Raw genomic sequence first — 21,035 nt, 5'->3', positions numbered from 1 at the left:
TATCAATTCCTAAAGCTTCTCATTGCCAAAGGAAAAATATTAATACTATTGCTGGATTTGGGATTAAGGTTTAGGTCTACAGAATTAAAAGAGCAAGACTAAAGAAATATTCCTATTAATAATGATTTAAAGAAATTCAAGTTACTCTAAAATCTGCTATAATTAAATCAAATTCCTTGGAAATACCAAATTCCTATCTTACCAGTGATACATCCCATATCTTACTCTCTAAAGTCAATTGTAAGACAGTCTCCCTAAATATCAATTTCGTTCCAGCTTATCTCCTCTTCAAATCTTTCCCATGGTTCTAAATTATCCAACCAAACTAGCTAAAATGTAGTTATTTTGAAAGAGATTCAAACAAGTACAAAGACAATGAAATGTTCATGTAGACCTAAGTCAGGGTTAGGTCTAGTGGTTCAGGTTTAGGGTCAAATTGCAGTGAGATTTTCATTGATCATAAAATATCTAAGAAATTTATTCAATCGTAAAAAGGATCTTAAGGTCGTAACACTGATTCAGGATGAGATTCCCCTTCTGAGTCTACAGCTGTAATTGCAGCAACTCCCAGGAAGGTATATTAGTTCTGGCAACACTAGAGATTCCATGAGGCCTAAAGATCCCTGATTCTTTGCAGATTGGGCTTTTTATATCTCAGACAACCAGGAAGCCATATCAACATTAAGTCTTATAGCTTCCTTGCCCCTTTAAAGAGTAAAGAGGGCAGTCTACATAAAATACATGCTGCCACAAAAAGTAAGGCCAAGTTCTGATTAATATAAATCATGAATGAAGTCACATTATGAAGCAGTCACATTATTAAAATTAGCATTATTCAAGGTTATAATTATAGGCAAAAATATGGTCAGGTTCTACATCAATGGAAATATACAATAAAAAATATTTAATGCTTTTTAAAATCTGTTTATTTACAAGTTTAACAGCATAAGGTAATAAAAATACATTTCTGATTCAAGTTTATTACAAAGTAATAGAGTAGCTATAGAAAGAAATTTTTAAAAAAATTTTTAAACAAAATTACTGAATACCATACCTAAAGATAAGCCTATATGGATGACAGGATAAAAATATCATTATTATCATCTAAAATAACTTACAATGTATACTGAACTGTGGTTTTTTTTCCCCTTTAAACCATCATCCATATGCTGGTAAATGCAGAAAGTTTTATCCACATCTCAGTAAATTTGCATGCTCATATTCTCACAGTCTAAAACAAATGAAATTGGATGACCTATGGCATTATCTAAAATCAGCAATACAAAAACATGAGACAATCCTTGCTATATTTTTTAATTTGTTGTTCAGTTATGTCCAACTCTGGGACTCCATGAACTGTCCATGGGGTTTTCTTGGCAAGGATACTAGCATGGTTTGCCATTTCCTTCTCCAGTGGCTATTTCAGTTGGATGATCAGAGACTAAGTGACTTGCCCAGAGTTACATAGCTCTATGAGTGTCTTAAGGCCATATTTGAACTCAGGTCTTCCTGATTCCAGATCCACCACTCTATCCACCTACCCATCTTCTAGGAGAACAGAAGTTAAGTGACTTGCTCAAGGTCACACAGCTAGTTAGTATTTGTGGCTGAATTTAATTTGGGTCTTTCTGACTCCAGGCCTAGTGCTCTTAACCACTGAGCAACAGCTGCCTCTAATATTTTTCAATAAGTTAGGCTAAGATAATTTGAAAAATAATCTTCAAGAATAGCTTTTATGTTTTCTTACTTGCCAAATCTAGATCTAGAAAACATACCAGAGCAAATCTTGATAGGAAAATCCAGAAAAAGCCACAGTGACTTATTTGTTCAGCACAAGTAAATACTGGGAGACAGAGGAGACACACACTGGGGACAGCATTTGGCCAAGAGCACACCATTGTAGATAACACCAGAGCCCAGGGACAGGTTGTACATGAGGGCAAGAGGATGTCCAAGACCCATACTACATATCAACATTGCCCAGTGTGGGAATAGGTACCAACTGGCAATTTTGTCATGTATTATCCAGTTCTGAGCAGATCCAAAGCAGACAGAGAAGGCCCCAGAATAGCAGTCCTGAGTATGGAGCAGTCACAGGTCCAAGGTACTGTACTGAGAAATGAATAAATTCAGAATCAAGAAGAAACTCGTGTCACTCAGAATCCAGGAACAAAAATAGGATCTCTGTTCCATCTTCTATCCTAGGAGAGCCCATAGTTCTGTCACTCTGAAACCACAGAGTTTTCCAAAAGGCTGACAGTAACTAAGTCTAGCAATATTCTAGTGCTCAGATCAAAGAGGTTGTAGTGAGAACACTAAAAGCTTGCACGACTGAGCTGTCTCATAGATCTTAGAATAACACAATACTCGGGATTCCCAAGAAAGGGGTCCAGAACCAGTCCTCACTTACTCTTAAGAAGTACAAAGCGATCAACCCCAGCATCAAATCTAAAGTCAGGAAAAAGGCTGAAAAAAAGAATAAACAAAAAAAAAAAAAATCCCACCATAAAAATCAGTGAGAGATGCTAAAGACAAAAACACAGAAGGAATGACTCCTAAAACCCCTACAAGAAAACTTCAAAGAAAAATACTGCTTGGGCACAAGTACAACTAGAATTCCAGGAAGAAATGAAGCAAGAGTTTTAAAAATATTTAGGGAGTTTTTTTTAAGTGTTAGAAAATGCTTTTTATAAATGAGAGCACTAGAAGAAAAACTAGAAAAGAAGCAGAAACTATGGAAGATTTGGAAAGGCAATTAGTAATTTACCCAAGCAACAAGCTTCTCAAAAATTAGAATAGACCAAATAGAAGTCAATGACTCCACGAGACAAGAAATATTAAAATTAATCAAAAGGTTAAAAAAATTAGAAGAAATTAGAAGACATTTCATAGCAAAAAAAACAACTGATTAAGAAAACAGATGGAGAAATAAACTTAAGATCACAATCTGAACGCGACAATCAAAATTAAAATTTCAAGAAACCCTAAACTGTCCAGATCTCTTAAAAGCAATAAAATCTACCACTTTCTAAAAGAAACTCTCAAATGAAAATTCCCAGGAACATTTTGATGAAATTCTAAAGTTTCTAAGTCAAAGAAATATTTCAAATAGCCAGAAAAGGAAGCTACAGTTAAAATTACACAGAAGTAGAGAGCTTGGAATACAATATTTCAGAAAGCAAAGATATAGGCTTATCAGCAAGAATAAGTTGTACAGCAAAACGAGTATAATCCTATAGGGGAAAAATAAAAGCTTTAATAAAAGAGAACTTCCAAAGCATTCTTCATGAAAAGATCAGAGCTACTACACAGATGCTTTGAAGTTCAAACACAAGAGAAGCATAGAAAAATAAACAAGAATAAATAATCAAAAGGGAACAAGTAAGGGAAATACTGCATATATGCAAATATGGAGAGATGATTCATATGTACCCTCTGAACCCTATCATCATCAGAGGTCACAGAGAAAATCTAATTAGACAATGCCTTAGAAGTGGTCTAATTATATTCTGATGAACTTAAAAAGACCAGAAGGATAAGGGGAGAAGAATTTATTGAGGAGTAGGGAATGGAGGGGGGGGTGTAAAGGAAAGTTTGAAAAAGTTATCTCACACAACCAGGATACTCAACTAGAAGTCTATAAAAACAAGAAAGAAAGGGTTGGGGGAGCACTTGACCCTCACTCTCATCTGAACTATCAAAGGAGGGAAGAATACACATAACATTCACAAGCATGCATGCTCAGGTGGGTAAAGAAACACATTTCACTCAACATTTAAATAGGAGAGAAAGGGGAGAGTTAGATGGAAAGCAGATTGAAGGTGGGATTATTTCTAAGCAAAACAAACTCTAAGGATAGAATGGGAATCTGAGGGAGTAACCATCAAATGGAGAATGACTGAATAAATTTTAGTATATAAAATGTAACAGAATATTCTTGTAGAGTATTCCTAACTGTTTGCCTCAGTTCCTCATCTATAAAATGAGCTGGGGAAGGAAATGGCAAACCACTCCAAGATCTCTGCCAAGAAAATGTCAAATTGCAACATGAAGAATCAGACACAACTGAAGCAAATAAACAATCCTCGTGGTATATGAAATTATGAAAAGAAATGGTTTTAAGGAAGCCTGAAAAGATCTATAAGAGCTGATGCAGAATGAAGTGAAAAGAATTGGAAGAAGAATTTGTACCGTGACAATAATATTATAAACACATTTAGAATTAGGAACCCTAATCAGCATTAATGACCAACTATAATTTCAAAGGATTAATAACAAAACATGCTTCTATCTCCTGATACAAAAATGAAAGGCTAAGACTACAGAATGACAAAGATATATAGACAGATATACATTTATATAAATGCATATTATATAAATTTATTTGTCTTTTGGACATGCCCAATGTGCAAACTGATTTTGCTCAACTTTACGTATCTATTCTCATGTTAGTTTTTTTTTTATTATGACTTTATTTTACCAATTACATGTAATAACAAATTTTCACATAAATTTTCCAAAGTTATATGATCCAAATTGTGTCTGTCTGTCTGTCTGTCTCTCTCTCTCTCTTGCCCTTCCCTCCCCATTTCTGGAGCTAGCAAGCAATATGATCTGAGCTATACATGTATTATCATGCAAAACATATTTCCATAGTGATCATTTTTAACTTTACATGTCTTTAAAGAAGTTTTGTTTTTCTTTCATTCTCAATTGGCAGAAGAAAGGACTTAGGATGAGTGAGAGAGAAGGCAGATTTTTGCTGATTGAAAACAATACATAATTTTCTTAAAAAGATACATAACAAGACATAAACACTATACCTATTTCTCATTCCCCACCACCCCCAATTAGATATCAGCCACTCAGTAAGCATTTATTAAGTATCTACTACATATATGCCAGGTCCTATGCCAAGTGCTGAAGGTGCTAGAGCAAAAGTGAAAGTCTCTATTCTCAAGGAGCTTACATTCTAATGGGGAAGAAAACATGTACATATATAAGCAGAAGGTAATTAAGTCTTAAAGAAAGGCAGGAAACCAAAAAGGGAAATTAAGAAAGGTTAAAGGTTAGGTATTCCAAAAGACAGATGTGAGAAGAGAGAATCTTCAAGGCATGGAAAATGGTCAATATAAAAACGAAATAGGAGGTGGAAGAGTTTATGTAAAGAATAACAAGTAAGCCATTATAGTCGGACAATAGAGGAACAATGTATTAAGAAGACAGAAAAGAAAGGAAGATGACAAATTATGGAAAGCCTTTGATGTAAAAAAAGAGCAGTTTACATTTAATATTAGAAATAACAGACACACTGGAGTTTTGCTTTAGAAATATCACTTCTTAAGCTATGTAAAGGACTGATTGTAATCAAGAAAGATATTATCCAAGAGGAACAATCAAAGATAGCACAATAGTACAGGTAATAAGTGGTGAGAGTTTGAACCAGAGTAGTGGTTATATATGAGTGGAAAAAGGCGGGAAAATGCAAGGAACATTGTAGATCCGACATGTGGATATGACAGTTTGAGTATGTGGGATGAAAAAAAATGACTTGACAATGAGGTTACAAATCTGCATAGTGAGGATGATAGTACTAGGGAAGTGTGGAGGAAGAGATACTGAGTTATTTTAGATATGAAGAGTTTGTGATGCCCAGGGGTCAGCTAGTGTGAAATGTTCACTAGTTAGTTTATGTGTGACTGGAATTTTAGAAAGAGACACGAAGGCATTGCATATAGAGATCTGGAAGTTTCATAGAAAAGGTGACATTTGAGTTGAGCTTAGTAGGAATTCATAAAAGAATAGTAAGAATGCATCAAGCAATGATGGAAAGACAACAAGCATAGGGATTGTACAAGACTTTCTATAGTACCTCAGTTTGCTTACTTCTTTTACAACAACCTACTAACCAAACCCATTACTGGTGGCTACTTTTACTGGCAACATTAAAGTTAAAAAAGTCTTTCACTTGCATAACATTGTATAAACAATTTTGCAAAAATAGAATTTACATGGCAATTTAAAGTCTACAAAGCACTGCACAACAGCCCTGATAAGAAGGTTCCCATTTTACACAAGAGGAAACTGACAAAAAAGATTATTTATTTTACTTGTTTAGAGTGAGACAACTAACAAAATGCCCAAGGCAAAATTTGAACTCTGTCTTTCTTACTCCAGCCCTGTGTAATATCTACTACATAATACAAAGAACATTGGATTTGGAATTAGAATCCCTAGTCTTGAATACAGACCTGCTACATTAACCAGCTTCAAGACCTTAGTTAAGTCACTTAGCTTCTCTATATCTATTTTCTCAACCTTCAAAAGGAAGAGGAGGTTAGTGAGCTTTCTAACTCTTGATCAAGAGGAAACTAATTAGAGGCACACCATGAAACTTAAAAAAATTAGACCTGAAAATCACAAAATGTAAATTAAATGGTTTTGATTATATTAAACTAAAAAGTTTTTGTGCAAACAAAAACAATGTAGTCAAAATCAGAAGGGAAACAACAAACTGGGAAAAAATCTTTATAACGAAAAACTCTGACAGGGGTCTAATTACTCAAATATACAAGGAGTTAAAGCAATTGTATAAAAAATCAAGCCATTCCCCAATTGATAAATGGGCAAGAGACATGAATAGGCAATTTTCAGGTAAAGAAATCAAAAGTATCAATAAGCACATGAGAAAGTGTTCCAAATCTCTAATAATTAGAGAAATGCAAATCAAAACAACTCTGAGGTATCACCTCACACCTAGCAGATTGGCTAAAATGAAAGAAGGGGAGAGTAATGAATGCTGGAGGGGATGTGGCAAAATTGGGACATTAATGCATTGCTGGTAGAGCTGTGAACTGATCCAGCCATTCTGGCTGGCAATTTGGAACTATGCCCAAAGGGCTATAAAAGAATGCCTGCCCTTTGATCCAGCCATACCATTGCTGGGTGTGTACCCCAAAGAGATCATAGATAAACAGACTTGTACGAAAATATTCATAGCTGCGCTTTTTGTGGTGGCAACAAATTGGAAAAGGAGGGGATGTCCTTCAATTGGGGAATGGCTGAACAAACTGTGGTATATGCGGGTGATGGAATACTATTGTGCTAAAAGGAATAATAAACTGGAGAAGTTCCAGGCGAACTGGAGAGACCTCCGGGAACTGATGCAGAGCGAAAGGAGCAGAGCCAGAAGAACACTGTACACAGAGACTGATATACTGTGGTAAAATTGAATGTAATGGACCTCTGTACCAGCAGCAATACAATGACCCAGGACAATTCTGAGGGATTTATGGTAAAGATGCTACCCACATTCAGAGGAAGGACTGCAGGAGAGGAAACATATAAGAAAAACAACTGCTTGAACGCATGGGTCGGGGTGGACATGATTGAGGGTGTGGACTCGAAACTACCACACCAATGCAACTACCAACAATTTGGAAATTGGTCTTGATCAAGGACACATGACAAAACTAGTGGAAATGCGCATCGGCCATGGGTGGGGGGAGTGGGGGGGGGGGGTGAAGGGGATAGGAGGAGCATGAATCAGGTAACCATGTTAAAAATGTATATTAATAAATGTTAAAAAAAAAAATTAGACCTGGCCAATGTGTGGATGTGTTTTGCTTGATTATGCTTATTTGTTACATAAGAAGGCTTTTTTTTTGAGGGAAAGGGGAAAGAGTTGGTCAAAGGGAAAGGAAACTGGTTATAGTGATATCAAAAAAGGAAAAGATAAATATAAACAATTTTAAAATTAAAATTTTCCTAAAATTAGAATCTAATCTAATAAACATTAACACTACTGTAAGAGTTGGACTAACACATCTTAATTCCATTTTATAAAGAAACAATGGAGATTACAAAAAATCAAAAATCATTTTAATCTTCTCTATAATTTAAAACAATCTAAAAGTTCTCAAAGCCACTGATGTCAGCAGCAAATTTAGCATGAATTTTCATCAACTATCTGAAAAATGCAATATTTTACTTTGTATTTATTTATATCATATATTTAGAGCTGGAAGGGACCAATGCAATGAATGAATCAATAAAAGGAGAAAAAAACGATTTCAAGCATTTACTAAGTGCCAAGGGTTAGAGATACTAGGACTAAAGCAAAGCCAATACTGGCCTTCAAGGAGCTTACATTTCTCTTCAGGGAGTGGTAGAAAGGGAGAGTACTTTGTTTTGGAAAGCTGTGGGGTAAGTAGACTAAAGGGTCAATGACAGAACTGACTGGATTATGGATCAATAATTAGAAGGTGGAAACAAGAAGGGGTATGATAAGGGAGGTGACAATAGCCTAGGAGTGAATCAAGGGGGCCAAATGACAGGGTGCAGCTAGGTAGTTCAATGGATGATACAGTGTCTAGCCTAGAATCAGGAAGACCTGAGATCAAATCCAGTCTCAGACATTTACTAACTGTGTAACCCTGGGCAAGTCACTTTGCTTCAGTTTCCTCATCTGTAAAATGATCTAGAAAAAGAAACCATTCCCCTATCATGAACAAGAAAACCCCAAAACGGGTCATGAAGTGTCAGACATGACTAAATCCACTGTGTCTGACTGAAAAATACTCAACAGGTACAGGGGGTCCTCAAGCAGTCTTCTGAAAGTGAAAAAGTTAAGTCCTAAGAGCAAGGTTTCCAGTTCAAATGGCACAGCAACTGGTGACAAGATGACATAGAAGTGAAATAAAGCCCAGGGCTAGTTGTAGTGGGGACTGGGGTATCAGAAAGGGTGAAAAGATTAAATTGGGGGGAGGGATCGCTTCAATAAATTGTGCAGAACTTTGTTGGTATAGTCCAGTGATGGGCAAACTACAGCCTGTGGGCCAGATGCGGCCCCCTAAAATGTTCTATCTGGCAGGCCTCATGACATTATTCCTAATCTGACCAATACAATGAGTAGGATACAATACAAGGAAACTTTGAAAGAGTTGCCTCAGAAACAGACTGACAGATGAGCATTTCCTTTCCTTTGGGCCCCTCTTTAAAAAGTTTGCCCATCATTGGTATAGTCAATTGAGGTACACACTTCCTTTTATATATCATTAGATCTCCTTCAAGAATAAAAATGAAGATGCTTAATATAAATTGTGGGCTAGCAGACATTCCTTCAGCATGAGGAATATTGCTAGTCAAGATATGCTTTGTTTAAAAACTGAACAGGCACGAAGTACAGTATCTGTTGAGCTCAAAAGCATGTTTATCTAAGTGAAGCATACTGGTTAAAACTTTATGATAATTACCCAAGAATATTTATAGTCATTGGCTGGCATTCCTTTATGCTTTGTTTCTGATCTCCACTCCAAATATAACTTTTTAAGGCTCTGCTTTTCCAAATAAGTTAATTAAGCTTCCCTAAGATTACCTGTAAATAAGCTGTAAGTAATAAATACTATTACAAAAAATTCAATTACTGAAAATGTAATATCTTGTTAAGAAAGGAGGAGGGGAAAGCAGGTACTCCCAGAAGAAAACTGTCTACCGGGGCAGATAAGTCACTTCAATTAACAGTCAGAAAGCAGCAAACAGCACTCAAAGCTTAAATGACTCACACAAAAACTATATATAATGATCTCAAGTCTTCCTTAATGGAAAAAAATCTCTTTAACCATCAAGCCCCACTCCTACTTATACTCATCTTTCAAGGCATTTTTTTTTGTCTTCAACACAGCCAGCCCTATGTAATAACATGAAATATGTGTAAAGGGCTAAATGGCAATCACTTTGCTTAGCTGGGCAACCTTTTATTTTTTTAAAAAAGGCTTTATTCTTGTTTTGTTAAACAATATAAAAACAGGGAAACAACATCATGCTCTAAATCAGGAGTCTTTAACTTTTTGTGTGTCATGGACAGAGAGCAGCCAATCCTCAAAATGTTTTTAAATGCATAGAATACAAATCATAGGATTACAAAGGATACCAATTATATTGAAATAGTTATTAAAATAAGTTCAGGGACTCCAGGTTAAGAACCTCTGCTCTAAAGGCTTACTATGAAAGGTATTCAACAACTATTTGTTAACTCAATTTTCTAATAAACATTAACTTCTAGCTTACATAATCTACTAAGCATGATCTAACACATCACTCAAAATGGGCAAGAATTAGGTTGAGTATCTTCAACTTATCAAACAAGCTCCCTTCTCTTTCTCTAATGAATTTTGGTTTCAAATACTCCTGGAAACTGGGCTTTCATAGGTGAGCTCTCCCTCGCCTTGCTCCAAACAACTTTTCCACAATGTTTCTGGGCCATCTCTACTATGGATATTATCTGCCTGAAAGATGGAATGGCTCCCCCCACAACTAGTCCAACAAAGATCTACAAAGTGTATCAGATTGTGTAGGGTGGGGGGAAAAAATCTCTACAAAGGAGGGGTGGGAGGGGCTGGAATCATCCGGCCCTTACTTTCATCAGTAACTGGTTAAAACAAGGTAGAACTCTCACAAGTGAGTTTATAGAAATCCATTCAACTCAACAGGGAAAGAGCAGGGAACAGGGTAGAAGAGAAATCAGTAAGAGGTAAAACAAAGCTCAGGGGGTATAACTGGGAGAAAGGGTTTAAAAGAAATAAAGGGTAAAAAGCTATGATTTGGGTCTGGGAGGTGGAGGAGAGAGCAATGGAGTATCAAAGCATAAAGCCTCCAGCTGAGCCAACTGCATAGGATCAGATAATTATATTTTACACTAGAAGCAACAGGAAGATAATAAAGATTGCCAAGCAATGAAGATAAACTTAGGAATATTATTTGGCAGCAGTGAGGAGGGTGGGTGTTGGGGGCCAGGAGAAACTGCTAGCAAGCTGACCAATTAGAAGCCAATTACAATCAGCTGTGCAAGAAATGAAGCAGGCAAAGTGAATGGAAAAAATGGCCTTCTGTGCCATGTTTCTGAGGTAAGCGAGCTGTCAACTTAAAATTCTAAATTCCTTAAAAGTAGGGACTGTATTTGTTTTCAACTTTGCATTTTCAGTACCAAACACATCTGTGACAGGGCAGGTTCTTGATAAATGTATGGAAAATATAATAATTAGCCTCAAAATTTCACTTATTCCTACATATCTCCAGATTGAGAAAGATTAATGAGTAGGATGTTCATTGAGATAATTTATGATCCTATTTTCCTTGCTTTCATATTGCTAAACAAAGATTGCTTCATAATGTTTTAAATACTCACAATGCTCAAGGCACCAAGGATTTTGGAACATTTCACAAGCACAAACATCACCAGTATATAAGTACTTGCTCAATTCTCTGGAGAAAAAAAATACCAGAAGGAAGTGTGTACTCATCCAAAGTTATAAATACAACACTGACTTTCTGGTACTAATTTTTCTCTCAAATAACCAGTGGAAACAAGAACTTTTTTCAGCTGGCCATTTCCCCCCTTTTTGATGAAAATAAAACTCCCAAGATGTAAAGAATCAGCTTGGTTTAATAAGTCTGAATAGGGAAAGTGGATCACTTTGGATAAATAACGTTTGCAAAGCGCTTTGTATATACTAATTCATTTGATCCTCACCAAAAACAAAACAAAAAAAACACCCTGATAGATAGGGGCTATCTTGGATCTCACCTTTTCAGTGACTTAATTAACCCAGTTACATTAACTAGAGCCCAAGTCAGGATTCCTACACAAGTCCCCTAGCTACATGGTGAGTAGCCCAGGCAAAATCAAGCAAAGAGTTACTTGTAATTCCTTCTAATTCTATTGTTCGATTTGCTCTTCAGTAAAATAGTTATCAGTTATTATCAGCTCTCTGGTTTTCAACTACATGCAAGCCGCAAGTTTTGGACTTGCAATGGAAGCGCCCCCATTCCTCTTTCCAGTGCAAAACTTGTAAAGGGAGGGAGGCTTCGGCAAGTCTTGAGGGAAGAGACCAGTGTATCTTCACCCCAAATGGTCCTGGGGTGGGGAGTTGAGGGCATGAAAGCCACCCGGGGATTGGGTGGCTGGGAAGGAGAAGCCGAGCTACTGCACCCGAGCTCCGGGCCCCAGCCCCCGCCTCCTCGGCTTGGTCCGGCCCGGCCCTGGCTGCCCGGCCCCCGTCCCCTCGTCACCTGGCTCCGGGAGAGGAAGAGAAGAAGGAGCAGGAGAAGGAGGAAGAGGAGAAGGAGGAGGGAGAAGCGGCGGCGTTGGCAGCGGCTGCGGCGGCGGGTTCTTCACACAATCCCGCAGCGGCGACAGCGACAGGGTAGACCCACGACCCTAATCTACTGCCGCGACCATGATGGAGGCGGAGGTCACCCACACGTGGTGACGTCACCGTCAACGTCGAGGCGACGGAGAAGGGGTGGACAGGAGGAGGAGTAGGGGAGGGCCAGAGCCAACCAGAACCCCTCCCTCAGACGGGGAGGTGACCGAGGATACGGGCAGTGATCCCGGGGCTGACTCCTACTAGAAAGTCTGCATAGTCAGCACAATCCCCTGGCTCAGCGCATTCTGATTCTTCTAGTTTTCTTCGGGGAGGAAGCGACGTCGATTTCATTCACTTCCGGTCATGGCTACTGAAAGATGTGGGTGGAGGACTGGGAGAGAATTGGGGAAGCAGGAGAAGACGGGGCTCGGAGAGGAAGGGAGGAGAAGGAAGTGATAAACACATGTTTTTATGAATCTCATCTCTTAACTAGGCCCGGAAGAGGAGGTAAAGGATTACTATGAAGCACTTGCTGCGAAGTGGCGTCATTACGTAGTAGGGTGGGGCTAGTGGCGTCATTACGTCGAAAGGAGTCCGAAATTAGGCGGGAAGGCAGTAGTTTCCCTAGTTGTATGGAGAGATCGCTGGCCCCCAAAGCCAGCAACTCTGGGTTCGAGGCCTGCTTCTGACACCTACTGGTTATATCAGTTTCTGGCTCAAGTTAATTCACCTCCCTAAGGTTTATTAGCTTTAGGCAGTTCTCGCACCTTGGCCTGGTAGTTTCTTATACAATTCAGAACCTAGGCAATGAGAAGGACCAGATTTCCAGAAGGCCCAAATCATTGAGGTAGACTTCAGTGACTTGGGCCTTCTGGAAATATCTGCAATAGCTACTCAGAACAGTTTCCTCGCTGAAAATAATTTATGAGGAATTTACAACCAAACTCTTAAAAGGAACAGATGACTCTGGGGATTTGCTCATGCTGTCAACCACAACAGACATGCAGCATTCTGAACTGATTGAAATGTTCTGATGGTTTTTAAATAGTTTGATATTGGTTCTTCTAACAGTAGTGAAATATAACCTTGTTAGCTATCTTTTAGCAGTATTTTGCTGTATTTTTATTAGAATTCTCTTGTAGCAAGAAGACATATATATATATGTGTGTGTGTGTATAAAGTATGTATGTATATATATATATATGTACATATATATATGGCACACTTGCTATGAAAATGCATTTTACCTAAGAATACCATAATAGTGGCATAGTTAAAGCAACATTTAAAAAGTAGATAAATGCTAACTTGTAAAAAACACGAAAGCTAAAAACAGAACACAGGTTACTAAAGTTCTACTTGGTATCATTAGTAGAAGGAAACAAAAAAGATACCAGATGATACTAAATAAAAATTCTAATTGAATATCCTATTATAAAACAGAACAATCTTAAAAGTACTTACTCAGGCATACCAAATCAGTATCACAGAACCATCATAAAAAGAACTCATATAAAAATCTTCAAATTCAAAATTCTCATTTCCCCCTGAGGAAAATGAGATGCTGCTAGCAATTTAATAACATCCTTTTCAAGTCACACAAATGAATTCACTGAAAAGATGCTTATTTTAACAAAGACTGTGGTAGAATGCCTAAATAAATACTTCTATATCATTCACAAAACTTTTTTTTTCCAAATTAAATCATACCTACTCCATTGTATTCTCAGATTGCTTTTCTCTTTGTCTTTTAGAGTCTGGAGAGAGTGAAAAAGAGAGTTGCACTTTCCAATTCTTAACACCATTTCTTAAGATACTAATGTACATTTTAATCATTAGTGGTTAATGTACTAAACTGATGGCATTTATGGCCACTGTTAAGAAATTCCATCTAAGTATATCTTAGAGATACAATATGGGCAAAACCCAGAAGTTCTTATGTTCCATAAACAAAAGCTTTCTACAAACTATTATTACAAAGAATTTTAAGCTTTGACATTTTGTATTAAAAGGAGTTTTCCTCTATTTTACTCTGATTAAATCTTAATTACTTTTTGATTGGTCCAGACAGTTTCCCAGACTTAAATTTAATCTACAAATTTTAATTTGGGAGTTCAATTTAACCTGGATTTACATTCTGCTGTACTCAAGATCAATTTCCAATTAAAGTTTTTTAATTAATGTACAATCTCATTCTTTCTCACTGCTACTTTTAGCTCCTGTTTTTTGTACCACAAAATCACTACCCAAATCAGTGAAGATCATGAAGGTTAAGTCTCGGAAGGATTTGGGAGCAGGGATCACAGGTATTCTAGGGATCTTGCAAGAGTTAATCTTTGTTAAGGAGCCACCCTGTCTTGGGCAAGGAGCCACCCTCCCTCTTCTCCCTACCTCATTTTTCTAATAGGGAGCAAGGTAACATATTCTGTGGCTTACATTGTAACTTTGGACACTACCTCTTCTAAAGGCCTAATTTCTTGCAATAGACACATATTATCATCCTGAGGTTTGGTGGAGAGGGGGAAAGTTGAAGGGTAAAGGAAGAAGTAAAGATTTGTCTTCAGTAACTGTTGCAGTTAACTTTCATTTTGTTTTGTTTTTCCTCTAATTTGGAGACTTCCTCTTGGAGGATATGAATTTTATTTTCAATCTTCCTTTTTTCTGTTTTCAATTTCTCCGTATTTTCTTGAAGAGAAGTGAATCCAAACTCAGATTCTCACCTGGTTATCTTAAGGAACCATTTTGAAAAAGGCTTCCTACTCAGGGCCCTCAGTTTTGGGGCGAATATAATCATGAGTAAAATGCAAAAAAAATTAATTGTTACAATAAAAAGCTAGTAATGTTTTGTGTCAGAATTAATTAAATTCTGTTAGTTAATTAGTTAAGTTAAATAATTTAAAAACATACAGCTAGCATTTGGCCCTTTAGGAAAACATGTTGGAAAGGACCTGAAATTGCTCATGTGACTTACCAGAAACCGCCAATTAAAGGAACCAACCAAGGATACAAATGAAAAAGAGACCAGCTCAGAAATTCAAGAATTTGTTTATGTAGACAGACATGCCAATCAAATCAAGAGCTGGAACATAAAGGATACCTGCCAGTGCCATGTGTCCAGGGTTAAAGCTGAGTTGGAAACTTCTAATTTTGGTATTACTTCCAAATATGTCAACCCAAAAAAACCCAAAAACAAACAAACAAAGAAGTTATAATAAAACCTCTATTGGAATCTGGGTTCTCCAATAGCATGAGGCATCATGGTACTGGGGGGTCTCCAGTGAGAAATAGAGGAACAGCAGGTTAAATAATCTTTTGGAGAGAGTAGAGAAACAGCCTGGCTACTTGAGGTCACAGAAACTTTGGCAAGAGGACACTTGTCATAGGCTAGGGTGACTGAGAGTGGGCTTCTTGTTCTTTAGATTTAATTGTCCTCTTTTAAATATAGTCCTCTGGCAAAGGGGTTGTTTGGAAAAGAGTCAGAAGTGTCTTTGCAACCAAAGTTTACCTATGCACAAAATGCTTATGACTTGTTTCTGTTCTTTTTTTTAGACATAATCTTTAATATTCAGATTCTGTATCCATTTTGAATGTATTGTGGAATAAGGTAGAAGATTTTGTCAAATACTTTTCTAGTTTTCCCAGTAACTCATTTTAAATAAGGAGTTCTTTCTTAATATTTTCAGATTTATCAAACACTGGATTATTGAATTTCTTTTCCATTTATCTACTTTCCTATTTTTCAAGCAGTATTAAATGGTTTTGATGAGTACTCATCCTTAATAATATAATTTGGGGTCTAGAAGTGCTATTCCTTCTTCATTCCTACATTTTTCATTATTTCCTTCATGTTCTAAAATCTTTCTTTTTCTTTCCAAATTAATAGTAGTTGAGGGGCAGCTGGGTAGCTCAGTGGAGTGAGAGCCAGGCCTAGAGACAGGAGGTCCTAGGTTCAAATCCAGCCTCAGACACTTCCCAGATGTGTGACCCTGGGCAAGTCACTTGACCCCCATTGCCTACCCTTACCAATCTTCCACCAAGGAACTAATACACAGAAGTTAAGGGTTTAAAAAAAAATTAATAGTAGTTGAGAACCTTAAATATAGAAATTAACTTCACCAATTTTGTCATTTTTATTAATTAGCACAGCATAGCCACAAGTGATGTCTATTCCTTTGACTATTTAGGTGGTTCTTTATTTCTTCAAGGAACATTTTGTAATTCAGTTTTGAGTGTACTTTTCTGGCTTGACTCTCAAAATAGGCATTTTGTAGTTGTTTTGAATCAAATGCAATATCCTCCTATTGTCTCTAGATTTTGTTACTATACAGAAATGATATGTTTTTTAGTCTTGCATTTTGTAGCCTGCAGTTTTTACTGAAAATACTATCAGTTTCTTTGTTGATTGTCTAGTATTTTAATAGTAAATTATCATGACATTAGCAAATAGAAAGTTTTGTCTTCTTTTGCCTATATTTAGTTTTTAATTGAATATTTTTATATTTTTGAAAATAATAATCCTCTATTTTGTGTTAGCAGTTTTGTTGGCATGTAACTACATAAGAAGTTCTGATAGAATGTAACCTTCTTGAGAGGAGTAACTTGTTTTTTTGGTATGTCTAGGGCTTTGCTCTTAGTAGGCATTTATATTTAATTTTATTAAATATATGACAAATACTATGCTAGGTGCTAGAGAAATAAAGACTGTACATGGATCAGTTCTCAATGAGTCTGTTGCTCATTTTAGCTAAGCAGCTAATTATAAGGCTTTTCTTTCACTTTGAATCAGTTCATGTAAATCTTTCCAAACCTTGGTTTTCATTATGTTTGTTGTTTGTTTACAATACACTGATATTCCTGGACATTCCTATATGACAGTTTATTTTGTCATGCCCCAATCAATGGGCTTCCACTTTGTTTCCAGTTCTTTGCTACTACAATAAGTTCTGCTATAAATATTTTAGTTTACGTGGGACATTTTTGGTATATATGTCAAGTTCACAGATATAACTATGATATAAGGACATCACTTAACCTCTTTGAAGCCAGATTTTACTATGAATCAAGAACTGTACTAAACACTCAGAGTACAAGTATAAGCAAAAAGAAACACAATCCTTTTTCCATTCTGAAGGAGGGAGACAACACAGGAAAAAAAAACTTACAATTTTGATTGTGTAAAATAAAAAAATTTTTTGTACAAATGGAATTAAAGTAGTAAAAATCAGAAGGGAAGCAATTAACTACAAAACAGTCTTTGTAATAAGTTTGAATATATATTTTTCTTTTTTTTTAATTTAGAATATTTTTCCATGGTTATATGATTCATGATTTTTCCTACCCCTCTTCTCTCCTACCAGCACTGACAAGCAATTCCACTGGGTTATACATGTATCACTATACAAAACCTATTTCCATGTTATTCATATTTGTAGTAGAGTGATCTTTTAACATCAAAACGCTAATCATATCTTCATCAAGCTATGTGATTGATCATATGTTTTTCTTCTGTGTTTCTACTCCCACAGTTCTTTCTCTGGATGTGGACCGCATTCTTTCTCATAAGTCTCTCAGAATTGTCCTGGGTCACTGCATTGCTGCTAGTACAGAAGTCCATTACATTTGATTTTACCACAGTGTATCAGTCTCTGTGTACAACATTTTCCTGGTTCTGCTCCTTTTCACTCTGCATCAATTCCTGGAGGTCATTCCAGTTCACATGGAATTCCTCCAGTTCTTTATTCCTTTCAGCACAATAGTATTCCATCAACAGATACCACATTTTGTTCAGCCATTCCCCAATCAAGAGACATCCTCTAGGTTTCCAATTTTTTACCATTTCAAAGAGTGCGGCTATGAATATTTTTGTACACATATTTTTCCTTATTATCTCTTTGGAATACAAATCCAAAAGTGGTATGGCTGGATCAAAGGGTAGACATTCTTTTATAACCCTTTCCACATAGTTAGAAATTGCCCTCCATAATGGTTGGATCAATTCACAACTCCACCAGCAGTGCATTAGTGTCCCAATTTTGCCACATTCCCTCCAACATTTACCACTTTCCTTTGCTGTCATATTGGCCAGTCGGCTAGGTGTGAGGTGGTACCTCAGAGTTGTTTTGATTTGCATTTCTCTATTTGGGAGGGATTTAGAACACTTTTTCATCTGCTTATTGATAGTTTTGATTTCTTCATGTGAAAACTCCCTATTCATATCCCTTGACCATACAAATATATATTTAGAGAGAGATCATTCATCTTTTGGGGAAAGGCTATTATTGTATATGATTTTTTTTTAACCCTTACCTTCTGACCTAGAATCAATACTGTGTAGGGATCCTAAGGCAGAAGATTGGTAAGGGCTAGGCAATGGGGGTTAAGTGACTTGCCCAGGGTCACAGAGCTAGGAAGTGTCTGAGGTCACATTTGAACCTAGGACCTCTTGTCTCTGGGCCTGACTCTCAATCCTCTGAGCCACCCAGCTATCCCCTTTTATATGTTTTGATCAAGTACACATCTAAATATATATTATAGATGTATAATCTGTTTGTATACACATATACAAATAATCTATGTGTGTGATATTCATATGTTATATATTAATACATACATACATATATGGACTTGATCAAAACATATAAGAACAATAGCCATTTCCAGTAGATTAGAGGATATAAATAGCCAGTTTTGAAAGGAAGAAATCTAAGCTAAGAATATAGTCATTAAAAAAAAAGTGTTCCAAATCACTAATGATAAGAAAAATACAAATTAAAATAAATTTGAGGTTTCATCTCTCATCAAGTTGGCAAAGATGACAAAAAGGGAATTGACAATTGTAGGACAGCATGTGGGAGGACAGACAAACAAATATATTGTTGGTGGAACTCTGAATTGATGATAATAATCTTAGAGAGCGATTTGAAACTATACCTCAAAAGTCACCAAATTGTACATAATTTTCAACTCATTGATACCACCACTAGACATATACACCAAAGAGATCAAATTAAAAAGAAAAGGCACATGCACAACAATATTTATAGAAAGACTTTTTGCTTTAGCAAAGAATTGCATATTATGGGGTCACAGAAGCAAATAAGCACAATATGCTAGTTTTTAATAAAGATCCCAGTTATTGGGGGCAGGAATTCAACAAAATATGTTGGGAAAATTGTCTAACAGGAACTAGGTATAGGTCAATATCTCACACCATAAAAAAAGAAAAGCTCAAAATGAGTACATGATTTAAACATAAAGGGCAACATCATAAGCAAAATAGAGGAGCATGGAAGAAATTACTTTGCCTGTTCTGGGCAAAGGGGGAAAGTATATGACCAAACAAGAGATAGAGACATTCATAGGAAGTCAAATGGATCATTTTTGATTACATAAAATTAAAAAGGTTCAAACAAAACTAATATAGTTAAAAGAGAAGCAGGAAATTAGAGGGAAATCCTTTCAGCAAATTTCTCTGATAAAGGTCTCATTTCATTATAGGAAACAATCAAATTTATAAGAATAAGAGCCATTTCTCAGTTGATAAATGACCAAAAGATATTAATAGACAATTTTCAGAGGAAAAAATTCAAACTATCAATTGCCATATGATAGCATCACTAGTAATTATAGAAACATAAATTAAGACAACTGAGTGATGCCATTGAATATCTATTAGGCTAAGTTCACAAAAAAAGGAAAATGGCAAATGCTGAAAGAGATGTAGGAAAACATGTATTTTATTTAATGTACTTTTGGTGAAGTTGTTTACTAGTTCAGTCTAGAAAGCAATTTGGAATTATGTCCAAAAAGCAATTAATCTATATATATACCCTTTTTTTTTTTAATCTGATTTTCTGCCTTAGTAACAAGGCTTAAGACAGAAGGGCAAAAGCTAGCAATTGGAGTTAAGTGACTTGGCCAGAGTTATACAAGTAGGAAGTATCTGAGGCCAGATTCGAACCTAAATCTACCTAATTCCAGGCCTGGCACTTTATCCATTGTGCTACCTAGCCACCCATGTTCATACCCTTCAACACAATCACTAGGATTATAATAATATAAAGAAATCAAAGAAAGAGGAAAAGGACCCACGTATACAAAAATATAGCATTTCTTTTTGTGGTGACAAAGAATTGGAAATTGAGGGGATGCTCATCAATTTGGCAAATGGCTAAACAAGTTATGGTATATGAATGATGGAATGCTATTGTACTTCAAGGAATACTGAAGGGGATGACCAGAAAAAAACCTGTATTAACTGATGCAAAGTGAAAGAAGCAGAAACAAAAGAACAACTTACAACAGTATTATAAAGATAATCACCTAGGAAACCTGATTTAGGAAATTCAATCCACCAGGTGGGCCAATCACAATTTCAAATGACTCAGTATGAAACTTCTGTCTCCAGAAAGAGAACTGATGGACTCAGAGTAAAGATTGAAGAATTTCTTCTTTTTATTTGAAGGGGAAAGGGAAGTGGTCCACATACGAATTAGTTTTGTATGACTATACATATTTGTCTTTCTTTCTCAGTTGGGGAAGAGTAGGAGAGAAGAGAAAAAAAAATTGAATTTGAAAGAAAGAAAGTACTCACCAATTGCTGAATTGGCTGAATAAATTATGGTGTATGAATGCAGAACCAAATGAACAACTTACAAAATAACTACAACACTATAAAGAGGAAACAACTCTGAAAGACAAAAGAATTCTGATCAACAAAATGATCAACCACTGTTCCAGGTGACAGAGCATATCACCCACCATTCTGTCACTACAGAAATATGGAATGCTCAAAAGGCAAATTGAGATATACATTTTCAAACATGGCTAATATTTGTTGATTTGTTACAAGGGGACTGTTTGGAGTTTTTTGGGGAGGGAGGGAGAAAA

At 36.3% G+C, this 21,035-nt stretch overlaps 1 protein-coding gene across 1 annotated transcript in view; it reads right to left on the bottom strand.

Moving 5' to 3' along the window:
* BCL2L13 (BCL2 like 13) overlaps positions 1–12,237 on the bottom strand; it is an 80,753-nt gene extending 68,516 nt beyond the window's left edge. The window contains exon 1 of the mRNA XM_044679503.1: positions 12,070–12,237. The gene's annotated coding sequence lies outside the window, so the exon portion shown is untranslated. The remainder of the gene's footprint in view (positions 1–12,069) is intronic.
* Positions 12,238–21,035: the final 8,798 nt, after the last annotated feature.

Source organism: Gracilinanus agilis, chromosome 5, assembly GCF_016433145.1.
Source record: "Gracilinanus agilis isolate LMUSP501 chromosome 5, AgileGrace, whole genome shotgun sequence".
Lineage (NCBI taxonomy): Eukaryota > Metazoa > Chordata > Mammalia > Didelphimorphia > Didelphidae > Gracilinanus > Gracilinanus agilis.
This window is presented reverse-complemented; position numbering and strand designations above follow the sequence as displayed.